This window comes from Megalobrama amblycephala, linkage group LG4 (assembly GCF_018812025.1).
Source record: "Megalobrama amblycephala isolate DHTTF-2021 linkage group LG4, ASM1881202v1, whole genome shotgun sequence".
Lineage (NCBI taxonomy): Eukaryota > Metazoa > Chordata > Actinopteri > Cypriniformes > Xenocyprididae > Megalobrama > Megalobrama amblycephala.
In genome coordinates this window covers 37,331,353-37,345,208 of record NC_063047.1, presented here as the reverse complement: position 1 = coordinate 37,345,208, position 13,856 = coordinate 37,331,353, and the positions used below count along the sequence as shown (strand labels likewise).

At 37.9% G+C, this 13,856-nt stretch overlaps 1 long non-coding RNA gene across 3 annotated transcripts in view; it reads left to right on the top strand.

Moving 5' to 3' along the window:
- LOC125267472 overlaps positions 1 to 13,288 on the top strand; it is a 47,979-nt gene extending 34,691 nt beyond the window's left edge. For all 3 annotated transcript variants that reach the window (XR_007184678.1, XR_007184676.1, XR_007184677.1), the window contains exons 4-5: positions 3,958 to 4,003; positions 12,980 to 13,288. This is a non-coding gene — a long non-coding RNA (uncharacterized LOC125267472). The remainder of the gene's footprint in view (positions 1 to 3,957; positions 4,004 to 12,979) is intronic.
- Positions 13,289 to 13,856: the final 568 nt, after the last annotated feature.

The window sequence follows — 13,856 nt, the reverse complement described above, 5'->3', positions numbered from 1 at the left end:
ATTACTTGTGGTCTAGACATTAACTGGTCTATATGACGGAGACAAGTGGATGAGTTGACTACTAATGTGTAGTGTCCAGTTTTGCAGCAACAGGTTCAAATTTAAGGGGTCATGAACGGCATTTTTTTTAAAGATGCAATGATGTAGAAGTATACTGTGATGTTCTGCAGAGGCGGTCTTTCATCGTACTATGATGTAGCTATGTGACAAAATCCGAAACAAGTCGTTTTATGAGCTTGGTTTCAATAAAAGCTGTTTTTGGACTAACATGGAAGTTTTGAGCTCTGAAATTTTCAGAATATTTTTTATAGTACATTTTTTATAGCTTATAAGCCAAAAGATCAAAGAAAATAATTGATTTCTCAATCCATGACCACTTTAAGATACAATTATGATTAAACACTTACAGTACTTTGTTAATTACAGGGACTGTGCAGGCAGATATTTGCTAGTTATTATTGATAGAAATTACGAATGAGCCATTCTTCTAATCATAATTGTCAGGCTGTTCATATGTTGGCTAATCAATAGGATTTGGGTCACTAGTAGGCAAAGGTTCTCCCCTAAGGGGAGTGCAATGGACTTAGTTGATTTGGGAACAACATCTTCCAGTTGAGTTTTTGTTGGTAGAGGTGAAGGGTGAATGCTATGGAGGCTATAATAAGATCTCATTCTCCCTTCACTTACAGTATGTGTGAATCATTTTACAGTATAATTAGAACTAAAGCCCTGTGTCTAATGTATGTAAGCAAACATCTCAGTTTGCACATTAGGGTGTGGAGTTGAAAGGGTTCAGCTTTTATTCCCCAATTAACATTATTCAGGAACAGTAAAGTATCACTTTATTCACACTCTACACACTCCTGTATCTTGTTAGCTGATCCATTATCCACATGGACATGAGGCATTAAGGTCTGGACAATTCCCTTATTTCTTTAGCCATCCAGGTTTAACAACTTTAGCCTCTGAGGTAGATAAGTCAAAACAAACTTGGCGAACTGAAACCGTCTCATTTCTGGAGCACCATTATCGTCTAAAATATCTCAACACTCAGCTTCTCCTCTCCCTCTTGACCCTTTGTGAGACAATCAAAACCTGTGGACCCGGTTGCCATGTTCAGTCTTGGTTTCAATGGCTCCATTGTTGTGTTGTAACAAGACGCCAGAGCTGGTTGTTTGATCCACTCTTCTGAAAAGTTTTCTTTGGGGTCTTCTTTTCACTTCCTTTTTGTTAACCGATAGATCAGCTGAGAAGGTCAAGGAACATTGTCTTTTGTTGTGCAGTCTCTTCCTGTATCTTCTTCCTGTATAAAAAAAAAAAAAAAAAAAAAGTTGGTATAAACTGCGGTTGGGTTTGGTATAAATTGCATTAAAATGTTAGCTAATTTTTCCACCTGACTAAGTTGTCTTTCCCCTGCAGCACTTAAAGTGCCATCACCATGCTAGTTTGTTGAAGCCTATCCACATATTTGTCTGGGAGTTGCTTGGTTTCGCAGCAGGTGTGTCTGTCAGCCGACTTCTCTGAGGCAAAATCATGGTCTTTAGCGTGAAAGCAGAGAAGCCACTGTCTCTCAGCCTGAGTGCTAGCAAACTGTCAGAAATCACGTTTTAGTGGCTTGTTCAGGTCACGCTGAGAGAGCAGCCTCTTGTTCCTTACTGTCTCTTTCTCTCTGTTTGACTATCCTTTCTCTTTCTTTCTTCTCCTTTTTGCTGCCCTTGTTTGCCAGCTTATTCTAATATAATACATATGGACAATACAGTTTAAAATTGCCGTCCATAAAATGCAACACACAGTACATGCAGTACATATTAATGCTACTTTAAACTATATTAATTACTATATTACTTTTTTTTACTTACACTGATAAATGGTCATTAATATATCTATACCAGGCGATTTGTTTATCACTCCATTGGTGGTAAACGAGCTAGTTTGCATATCCCTTGCTTTCATCAAGAGCACCCACCAGTGTAAGGGAGGACAGACAAGCAGACACCATCATCACATTATACAAGGTCTTATTGTCTGGCCTTTGCCTTGCGTGGCATGATTTGTGGGAAGCCATCTGTGCTCAGCCTCTTTTGAAATGTGAGAAAGAACATATGCATTTGCATAAGAATAATTGACACTTCAAATTAGCCCTCCAATCACAAAGGATTATTTCTAGTGTATGGGTAAGTAAGTTGAGGCTCTTCCATCCTGGGAAGAGAAATTAGCTGTTAGCTAAGATATTAAACCTGCAACGTTATTATTATTATTATTATTATTATTATTATATACTGAATTGTTAGATAATAAATAATTTGTTGGTATTATATAGGACCATATATATAATGTTTATTATTAAATACTAAATTTTTAAATAATACGTACATAAATACATAAAAATAAATGAAAAAATACCAATAAAAATAAAATACATAATAATAATTGTTTAAAAATATTTTAATATAATAACATTCCACTTCTTCAGCTGATAATAATCTTAGCATAGCCAATTCAAGTGCTGTAGTGTAATGATTGAAAACCGATTCCAATGATGTGATGAGCAGACTGACAAATTTAATATCTAAACATCAGATACTGTTTGTAGGTCATGTGTGTGTGTGTGTGTGTGTGTTAGTGTGTGTTTGTGGACTCACATATACCTGCTTGGTAAGTGTATGTGGTAGTGCATATGTAATGTTTTAGTGGAGAGAGAAGAGAACTGAACAAGCACACTGTTACATTATTGATAACAGCTAATGAAAAGAATTGTTTCAAGATGAACAGAGGGATAAACTGTACTTGTCCCTGGATACCCACAAAAGCACACAGAGATCTATATACAAACAAACACACACACACACACACACACACACACGCACACAGTATTTAATGGATGAATATGAACTACCAAATATCTAATTACAGTGTCAAAACTGAAAAGATTTATGAAAATTATAAAAATTGGAAAATATTGCACCCCTTTTGTGAAGGCGTTTTTACACAGTGCTGAATGCATTTATCTCTGATTTCGCAGTTTCTGAAAGGCCCTGTGACGGGGCTGCCCTTGCTCCATTGGGTTAGCCGTTGGAAGACGGGGTTGATCTCGCCCGCTCTTAGATGGCCATGAATTCATTTGCACACATATGAAAGGAGAGGAGCCTCTGGCGAAGACCAAGATATTTGTGCTGTCTGGTTTCAGATACCAAGATGGGGGTGTGTTTGTATGTACATGGATGCTTAGCCTCACCCGTCAAGGGTTTATCCTGGTCTCCATGGCAACACTGCAGCATGCCAGGGCCATACCAAAGCGGGGGTACCCAGGGCAAAGCACTTGATTCAGTGGGACAAGGAAGGAAAGCAATTATGTGCATTAGTTACATAAAACAGAAGTAGGATAATCATTTCACATTTGAATAGAAAATCAGTTGAGTTTGTCCTTAAGATGTCCTGGTCAGGGACGATATTTGTTTAGCGTTTTTATATTCCTCCGACCCACAGTCACACATTCATTCATTCTAACATCGGCACAAGAAAGCACGGACAACATTGGACTTGACTAAACCACAGGCTTCTCCAGGTTATGATTCGCCTTTATACACCGAGCAGATATGGAGCATATATTTTTAACCTGAGCCAAATGTGCTTTTTGCAGAGAGGTTAAAAGGGCGAATGAAAAATTCTGTAAATTATTTATAATAGCTGAAACTCTTTTAGTGTTCCTCTGTTGGGTTGGGAGTGAGACTGTGCACTGGAATGTGCTTTACTTATACATTGTCAGATATGTGGTGAGGAGGTGCTTTTATCTACACCAACAAAAGAGCTGTAGGTGGAGGAAGAAGTAGGTCATGTCATTTTCTTCAGGTCAGAAAGGAGCAGAGAGATTTTGACGGGTTTAACTAGACGTATAGAAGCAGTTCATTCACACATGACACTAATTATTGTTTTTTTTTTTTTTTTCTTTCCTTTTAGTGGTGCTTCTGAGGACGTGCTTTGCTCTTTGCTGTGAGGAAGAAAGGTTAGTAGACTGTACCGTTATGTGTGTCACATAAAATGAGGGGACGTATTTGGGGTTAAGAGGCAATCAATGAGGGACAAAAACAACTCAACAGTTAGTTGTTTGAGGTGAATCAAAAAAATAAAGTAATGAAACTAAGTTGCCTCATAGGAGGCAAAGGCATGCTTTGGTAGGACACTGTACATTTTGAAATCTACCCATTTTTAAGGTCAGAACAGTGTTTGGCAATAGTAACTGAGATGAACATGAAAAACAAAAACAAACAAACAAACAAAAAACATTTAACCAGCCTAAAGGCACATATTTTGTTGATCCTGGAACAACATTCCTATCCGAAAATGTAATCATAACTATATCCCTATACCTATACCCATAATAACTTCTCCCTAAAAGGGAAATAAGTGAATAATATTCATGTAGAAGCACCAATCCTGGTTGTAAGCCTAAACTTGACATAAACTGTAAACTTGTCTATCAAATCTGATTGGTTGATTGGAATGTTGTTCCAAGGTTAACAAAGATGTTGATCCAGTAACATGTTGCACTTGGTGAAATCAGGTTCTGCATCTTGCACGCAGTTGGGTGCGCAAGCCTTTCAAAGTATACTCCTTTGGAAAGACGCGTTCTAGTAGACTTTGTTTTCAAACGCTCAAGTCATTCACACATGTGGTGTGCGTTGATGTTCGCGGACCCTTCTGATGATGAAAATTATACCACACAGACAGTCTGCGGACCATCGCAGTTTATTTCAAAAAGTTCATTTCTCTGAGGTTTACTGTTATGCAAAGTCCTCTGCATGGTGTTTGGACATAAATGTGTGTTGGTAGTGTGTGAACACAACCACCCGCTATACTGAGAAAAATCCACCCACTCTTTTTTTTTTAAATCCCCATTAAACGCAGTCTCATTAGACATGCCGTTTTGATTGACGTCACACTGCACAGGCCCAGCCCACAGCCACTGACTGACAGTCCTGCATTACCATAATTTCCACCCTCAGTCAGTTGTTCACTGTCCACCATTTTCTCTGCACTCGAGCAGCTGTACCAAAGAGTATAGAACCCAAGAGGCGAAACTTTGATGCTTTTTGGGTAACAGTCACTAGGTGGCATTTCGGTAGCACGGCAGCCGTTTTGGGGTGAAAATGTAGTAAATAGTAGTAAATTACTCCACTAGGTCTGAAATATATATGTTTTAATCCCCTCAATCACACTACAAACATAATGATCTTATAGAACATGATGCATTGCTGTGTCTGTTATCTCATAATTCCCACTTTTGGACACAGTGGCTGATTTTTGTTGTTGTTGTTGTTGTTGTTTACATAGTCTTGCTTTAATGGACATTAATATAAGACAACACTGCAAAAACAGTTTACTGTCAAGCAAATATTCTGTTATATATTTATTGTCCAACATTCCCAATTTTTCTGATGTATGTCCTTAATTTAATACCACTGAATTAATGGTATTAATTCAGTGTATATAATGCTAATACTTGAACTTCAAAGAATTTTAACCCAAACTGACTGTGTTTCTAGAAAAAAAAAATGTATTGTGAAAAAAGTGGCAGAGACAAAGTCCGTAAAATAAACTGTTGAAAGGATTTGATGATCACTAGTGATAGTATTTATCACTAGATAGAATGTCCCAACATCTCTTTCTGACATTTGCAGCTGTGTTGTCATCATTCAGATTGGATTTTAGCTTTAATGTACATTTTTTTTTTTTTTTAAACAAAGTAGCTGATATTTACGGTGGCCCAGTAGTGCACAACACAACGAAATTAAAAAAGCAAACATAAGTTCATAACACAACGGAATAAAGCCACAACACAATGAAATCGAGCCACAACACAACGAAATCGAGCCACAACACAACGAAATCGAGCCACAACACAACGGAACAAAGCCACAACACAACGGAACAAAGCCACAACACAACGGAACAAAGCCACAACACAGCGGAAAAAAGCTACAACACAACGAAACAAAGCCACAACACAACGGAATAAAGCCACAACACAACGGAACAAAGCCACAACACAACGAAACAAAGCCATAACACAACGAAACAAAGCCACAACACAACGGAATAAAGCCACAACACAACGGAATAAAGCCACAACACAACGAAATCGAGCCACAACACAACGGAATAAAGCCACAACACAACGAAATAGAGCCACAACACAACGAAATCGAGCCACAACACAACGAAATAAAGCCACAACACAACGAAATAAAGCCACAACACAACGGAATAGAGCCACAACACAACGGAATAAAGCCACAACACAACGAAATCGAGCCACAACACAACGAAATAAAGCCACAACACAACGAAACAAAGCCACAACACAACGAAACAAAGCCACAACACAACGGAATAAAGCCACAACACAACGAAATAAAGCCACAACACAACGGAATAGAGCCACAACACAACGAAATCGAGCCACAACACAACGGAATAAAGCCACAACACAACGAAATAGAGCCACAACACAACGAAATCGAGCCACAACACAACGAAATAAAGCCACAACACAACGGAATAAAGCCACAACACAACGAAACAAAGCCACAACACAACGGAATAAAGCCACAACACAACGAAATCGAGCCACAACACAACGAAATAAAGCCACAACACAACGAAACAAAGCCACAACACAACGAAACAAAGCCACAACACAACGGAATAAAGCCACAACACAACGAAACAAAGCCACAACACAACGGAACAAAGTCACAACACAACGAAACAAAGCCACAACACAACGGAATAAAGCCACAACACAACGGAATAAAGCCACAACACAACGGAATAGAGCCACAACACAACGAAATCGAGCCACAACACAACGGAATAAAGCCACAACACAATGAAATAAAGCCACAACACAAGGAAATAAAGCCACAACACAACGGAATAAAGCCACAACACAACGAAACAAAGTCACAACACAACGGAACAAAGTCACAACACAACGAAATAAAGCCACAACACAATGAAATAAAGCCACAACACAAGGAAATAAAGCCACAACACAACGAAATCGAGCCACAACACAACGGAATAAAGCCACAACACAATGAAATAAAGCCACAACACAAGGAAATAAAGCCACAACACAACGGAATAAAGCCACAACACAACGGAATAAAGCCACAACACAACGAAATCGAGCCACAACACAAGGAAATAAAGCCACAACACAACGGAATAAAGCCACAACACAACGGAATAAAGCCACAACACAACGGAATAAGCCACAACACAACGGAATAAAGCCACAACACAACGGAATAAAGCCACAACACAACGAAATAAAGCCAGAACACAACGGAATAAAGCCACAACACAATGAAATAAAGCCACAACACAACGGAATAAAGCCACAACACAATGAAATAGAGCCACAACACAATGGAATAAAGCCACAACACAACGAAATAAAGCCACAACACAACGGAATAAAGCCACAACACAACAGAAATGCTCCTGACCACTAGGGGGCTCTCAGAGCTCAGTATTTTTAGTATTCCTTGCTAATGTTTTATAGAGTTGGCAGTGATATGAATACCATGATTAGTTTCAACAGCATATAACCACTGTGTATCGACATGATGAATGAATTTAATGAATACAAATTATAAGTTTTAACCACTTGGTGGAATTGTTAGACGTTCCCTTCATCATTCGCCGTGGTAGTGCGTCAAATCATTCACAGGTATAAATATGAAGCTATTGTGCACTCAGGTGATTTTGAATTAATATTTCATGTCGATATACAACGTTTACATACTTAAAACTAATCATGGTATTGATATCTTTGTAAGACTGTCGACTTTATAGAACATTGGCAAGGAATACTAATATTACTGAGCTCTGAGAGCCCACAAGTGGTCGGGAGCATTTCCGTTGTGTTGTGGCTTTATTTCGTTGTGTTGTGGCTTGTTTCCGTTGTGTTGTGGCTTGTTTCCTTTGTGTTGTGGCTTTATTCTGTTGTGTTGTGGCTCGATTTTGTTGTGTTGTGAACTACTGGGCCACCGTAGATATTGCCATAGAAACTAGTGGACTGCCGAGTCACTTTCACCCCAGAATGGCAGAAGCGTAGGGCTGTTGCTGGACGCTGTTGTTGCAATGGAACGTTCTATTGAGTTTCACTTCTTGTCAGTATGTAAGTTCTTTGGCTGTACCGACAACAATGTGTCAAAAGCGATCCCAGTGTTCTGTTGTTGGATGTAAGAGTGAACATAGGAGTTCATTTTCTCCCAACATCTGACATTTGCAGTACTTGAGATGTGCTGTTTGTTTGTTGCATGAGCTCTTGAAGCTCCGCCCTCTTCTTGAAAGCTGGCTGGGAGCAGCAGCTCATTTGCAATTAAAGAGACATACACAAAAACTGGCTATTTCAACATGCTATTATCTGTGGGATATTTTGAGATAAAACTTCACATACACACTCTGGAGACATCAGAAACTTATTTTACATCTTGTAAAAAGGGGTATAATAGGTGCCCTTTAAGCTGGTCTCTCAAACTGGTGTTCATGAGGGAACTGTAGGGGGTTCACAAGTTGATGAAAAAGCTAATAATGAATGAAATGATAAAAATGTCAAATGAAAGTACATAATTAAAACAAAAACATACTAAATATTTTATTTGTTTACCTTCATGTCATGTTCGGACTATTTTAGACTGAGCTGGATGACAACCACTGCAGAGTAGCCCAGTACCTGCGTGATTTTGTCATATACATACACAGAGAGAAGTAGCTGCAAATTTGTTACATTCTTTATGTAACTTTTGCAATGATGATAAATAAAACTGCCTGCGTCTTGCAAAAGAACATTGTAGCCGGAACTACTACTCACTGTGTGTGTACAGTATATATGACGAGTCACACAGGTACTGGGCTACTTCGCAGTGTTTGTCGTCCAACTCGGTCTAAAATAGTCAGAATTTTGTAAATTATGAACAAAAAAAAGCAGTTTAGAATGGTTTTAGACTTAGCCTTTTTTTTTTTTTTAAACCAGCATCCTTGATTGAATAGCAAACATACTTCTTAGTTACACTGTTATTAACAGTATTTAGTGCACGTGGACACTTAATTTGATGTCTAGGCGATAGTTTTTGTGTTCTTAGATGGTGTTGCCCTTTTCATTCAGGGCAGCAGTGTGGTTGGATCAAGCAGGAGTGGTTAGCGTGCGCCTTATTGAGTCGCAGGGTTCAGTTCGGGAAAGAGCGGCTCAAGCACCTCTTTCATTTCTCAGAGAAATAATGTGCGGTTGGAGAGGAATCTGACACAGATAGGATGATGAATTCTGCAGAGTCAGTAAAAGCAAAGTGATGCTGAAAAACACATCTGTGCCGATCTTGGACCACACTTCAAAGGTACATGCTTCTCCCGAGGCAGCATGCTGTATGTAGCAAGCACTTTTAATTTATTCCTCTGGGCTGAAGTACTTTTTGTTGTTGTCTTGATTTTGGTATTTAATTATTTACTTTCCGGGACAAGAGAATGGAGATAGCTGGATGAGACAAATCTAACAAACCACTGAAGAAAATGCTGGAAACATGACCATTAGCGACGTCCACAATATCCTACCTGCAGTAACTTTTTAAAACTTGAACGGAAGGCTGGAAAAAAACGTTAAGATGTGGCTAACAATATATATGTACTGACATAACGGTGCTGTCCTGTATAAAATCTCATGCTTGTTATCGTTTTCTAAAGTCTTCAAGAAATATAATACTATAATACCCAAAGAGAGAGAAAACTATAAGGCGGTAAGCGGAATCGGATAAGTTATTCTCTTGCCCGACAGCAAACAAGAAATAATGAGGGGCAGCAGAAACGTAGACCCTCCCAGACCTGTGTTCTTCACAACAATAAAAAAACAAAACAAAAACACTCTTATCAGGTTATAAGGACAAGTGTAAGCAAAAACCATCTGAGAAGACAAGGAGGAACAAAGGTGAAGACAAGAACGTGTCGGACACTCTATTATTGTTTTCCTCTTTGTTAGCGAACAGAACGTGAAGATTTTTGAGAACTTGGTGATCTTTTTGTCATTCACATACTGTGATAATGGTTTAGACTCGAAGTGATTCATCTGATGTTTCATAACGAGGCGGGGTTTAGTTTCCTTTTGTTCAAGAATCGAAGGCTTGTTGAGAAGTTAAACGTAGAAATGAGAATGTCATAGTGATACCTTCAATTTTTATCGAAGATAATGTTTCAGGATGTGAGTCAGATCTCAAAGCCAGTGAAATTTAAAGCAAAATTTCATCATGTGCGTGCATTGTGTTGTTTTGTTTTCATTGCAAACTTGAAACACAGAAAATAGGAAAACAATGGTTCCAAAATGGCGCGTACGTGAAGTAGTGCCTACGATAAGGTTTTATTTTAGAAAAAAGATCTTGAGAGCAGCAGTCAGAGGGCCATTCCGGGTCTATTAGAGCCAAACCATTTCAGAATTCAGCTTATGAATGTGCACTTAAAGTCTGACAGGGCAATAGAGACAGTTCATTTTGCTACAATCCTCCATTTTTTTTTTTTCCCTCATTGATCTGTTCTCCTCAAACTGTACACTTGGATTAAGTGTGTATCTATATTAAAGAGGTATAACAATACATTGTAAGCCTGCCAACAGACAGCCCAGAATATTGGGAATGTCAGAATCCCTCTTAGTTCTAGACAACTTTTAATAAAACTGGCAAGCTGTGTGGAAAACTTTGTGATGCTTATGAGGACACTTCCCTAGTACTGTAGAGAGAGAGAGAGAGGTTCTTTTCAATTTCTTGATAAATGAAATGATCATGGTACCTTGAGCTGGACTAAATGAGCAGAAGGGATTTGCAAGGGCTTAATGTCAGAATTAGTGCTTTGTGTCGAATCACTTACAAAACAGACTGACGAATAACAAAGCTGTTATGAAAGAAATGCTTTTTTGAGATTCACCTTTTCTCCTTTTTTTTTTTTTTTTTTTTTTACTTTAAAGGTGCCCTAGATTCAAAAATTGAATTTACCTCAGCATAGTTGAATAACAAGAGTTCAGTACATGGAAAAGACATACATTGAGTCTCAAACTCCATTGTTTCCTCCTTCTTATATAAATCTCATTTGTTTAAAAGACCTCCGGAAAACAGGCGAATCTCAACATAACACCGACTGTTACGTAACAGTCGGGGTGAACGCCCCAATATTTGCATAATGCCAGCCCATGTTCCCAACATTATAAAAGACATTACACAAGGGCAGCCAGTTAACGTCTGGATCTGTGCACAGGTGAATCAACAGACTAGGTAAGCAAGCAAGAACAATAGCAAAAAATGGCAGATGGAGCAATAATAACTGACATGATCCATGATAACATGATATTTTTAGTGATATTTGTAAATTGTCTTTCTAAATGTTTCGTTAGCATGTTGCTAATGTACTGTTAAATGAGGTTAAAGTTACCATCGTTTCTTACTGTATTCACGGAGACAAGAGCCGTCGCTAATTTCATTTTTAAACACTTGCAGTCTGTATAATTCATAAACACAACTTCATTCTTTATAAATCTATCCAACAGTGTGTAATGTTAGCTTTAGCCACGGAGGACAGCCTCAAATTCACTCAGAATAAAACGTTAACATCCAAATAAATACTTTACTCACATAATTCGAAGCATGCATACAGCATGCATGACGAACATCTTGTAAAGATCCATTTGAGGGTTATATTAGCTGTGTGAACTTTGTAAATGCACTGTAATATAGTCGACAGCTCATGTGGCAGGGAGCACGCGAATTAAAGGGGCGGCGCTGCCTAAATCAGTGCATTGTTAATGATGCCCCAAAATAGGCAGTTAAAAAAAATTAATTTAAAAAAATCTATGGGGTATTTTGAGCTGAAACTTCACAGACACATTCAGGAGACACCTTAGACTTATATTACATCTTGTGAAAAAGCATTCTTGGGCACCTTTAAAGGGATAGTTCACCCAAAAATTAAAACTGTCATCACTTACTCACCCTCAAGTTGTTCTAAACCTGTATGAGTTTTTTTTCTTCTGTTGAACACAAAAGATATTTTTAAAAAAATGGTAACCAGACAGTTGTCAGTAGCCATTGACTTCTGTAGTATATGGAAGTCAATGGCTACCGTCAACTGTCCAGTCACTAAGTGTGCCATGTTGACATGCTGCCACAAATAACAAATAACACTCAGATAAATAAGGCCTACAATCAATCCGTTCTGAAAAGAAATATAAAACCTGTCCCAACTGAAAGAAAACAAGTTGACACAAATATGGAATCCAATATTTAGTAATAATGTAGCATAATGAGAGATTTATAAGCAATTTTTGTAGGCTGGTCATTTTTGACCGGTAACACCACAAGTGTTACAATGTGAAAAGAAAAAAAAAAAAATTACAAAAAAAAATCAAAAAAAATATTGGGAAGTTGTTAGACTCTGGGTAAGCAAGTCAGTAAATTTTAGTCCAATTCAATAACATTAACTAGCATTTTTGGGTACGGGAAAATCCTCTCCGGGTCAAAATGACCCGAACACAACATGAGAGTTAATGATTTTTGTTTATTCTGAACATTATTAACAATAAATTTAACTCCTTATTGAACATTGGTTTGATTAAAAACACTGGTCTTTCATGGTTTTAATAAAATATTATTGTACAAACTTAAAAATTTATAAAAGTACAAAAATATGGCAAGTGTAGCAACAGTAACATTAGTTCTGGTGGCATGAATGCTGAGAAAAACGCCACATAATTTCTTCTAAAGGCACTAAGACAGCTGATTAAGAACACTGTGATTCAGTGTGTCATTTTTAGGGAATTTAATGCAATTTTAACTTTTAACTCCTCATGTTTAATAATGCTTAATGTCATATTTCTGTGTGTTATGTAGGTCTGCTATAAATGAAAATCCGTTCTAAAGCGTTGTTTTCTCTGCTTCAGGTTGCGAGAGCTCTCCAGCACATGCCATCCTCATTAGTGTCCAGCACCTGAAGACACGGGGTCACAAACCGAATGAACTGCCCATTTCATTCAGCTTTGCAGACATGGAAGGATGACCACTGTGACCTAATGTTGCAGTACAGTCTGACAGCACATTATAAGAAACATACAAAGTAGCTTGAAGAACCTTTGAACCTTGTGTGGAGTGCATTATTTTTATGATGAAATTGCTATAGGCTCCAACTTTTCAACATGCTTGTAGATTTTATCCGTTCAATAAATTGTGCATTTTTATAAAAAAAAAAAAAAGGAACAGGTCTTGTGATTTATTTGCTGAACTGTGGGTGATGAAATATTTAATATCCTGGGTATTAAAATGATCAGTCTCGGATCCATTGAGAGGGTTGACATGGTTGAGTCAGTACCACACTAAAGGACTGCCGCACAGGGAATTATTGCTTCAGTCTGAACATGTCACCTCTACAATATTTCTATGATTATAATGTACAATTATCCTTTCTTTCCGTTCTCGGATCTAAGTTTTCTCCGGCTTGTCATTGTTTGAAAATTTCACGCACACAATATGAAAGAACAATAATGTCTAGTCGCAATGCTATTGCTTAGATTTGATTTATACACAAGTATTTCACATGCATAATGCAAAGTAGCTCTCACACTCTACTTTTTGCTCTTGAAAAAGTCCTACATAATGTGACTGAGCTAAAATGAGCAAGACGAATTTCCTGTTTAATGTCCCAGAAAAGCTGGTTTGCTGTTTTCTCTGAATTGCATCAGGAAGTGGTCAAGATGCACAAATAAAGCTACTTTGGTCTGGAAATGAAAGTTCATATATTCTGCTCTTTCTGCATGTGTCACA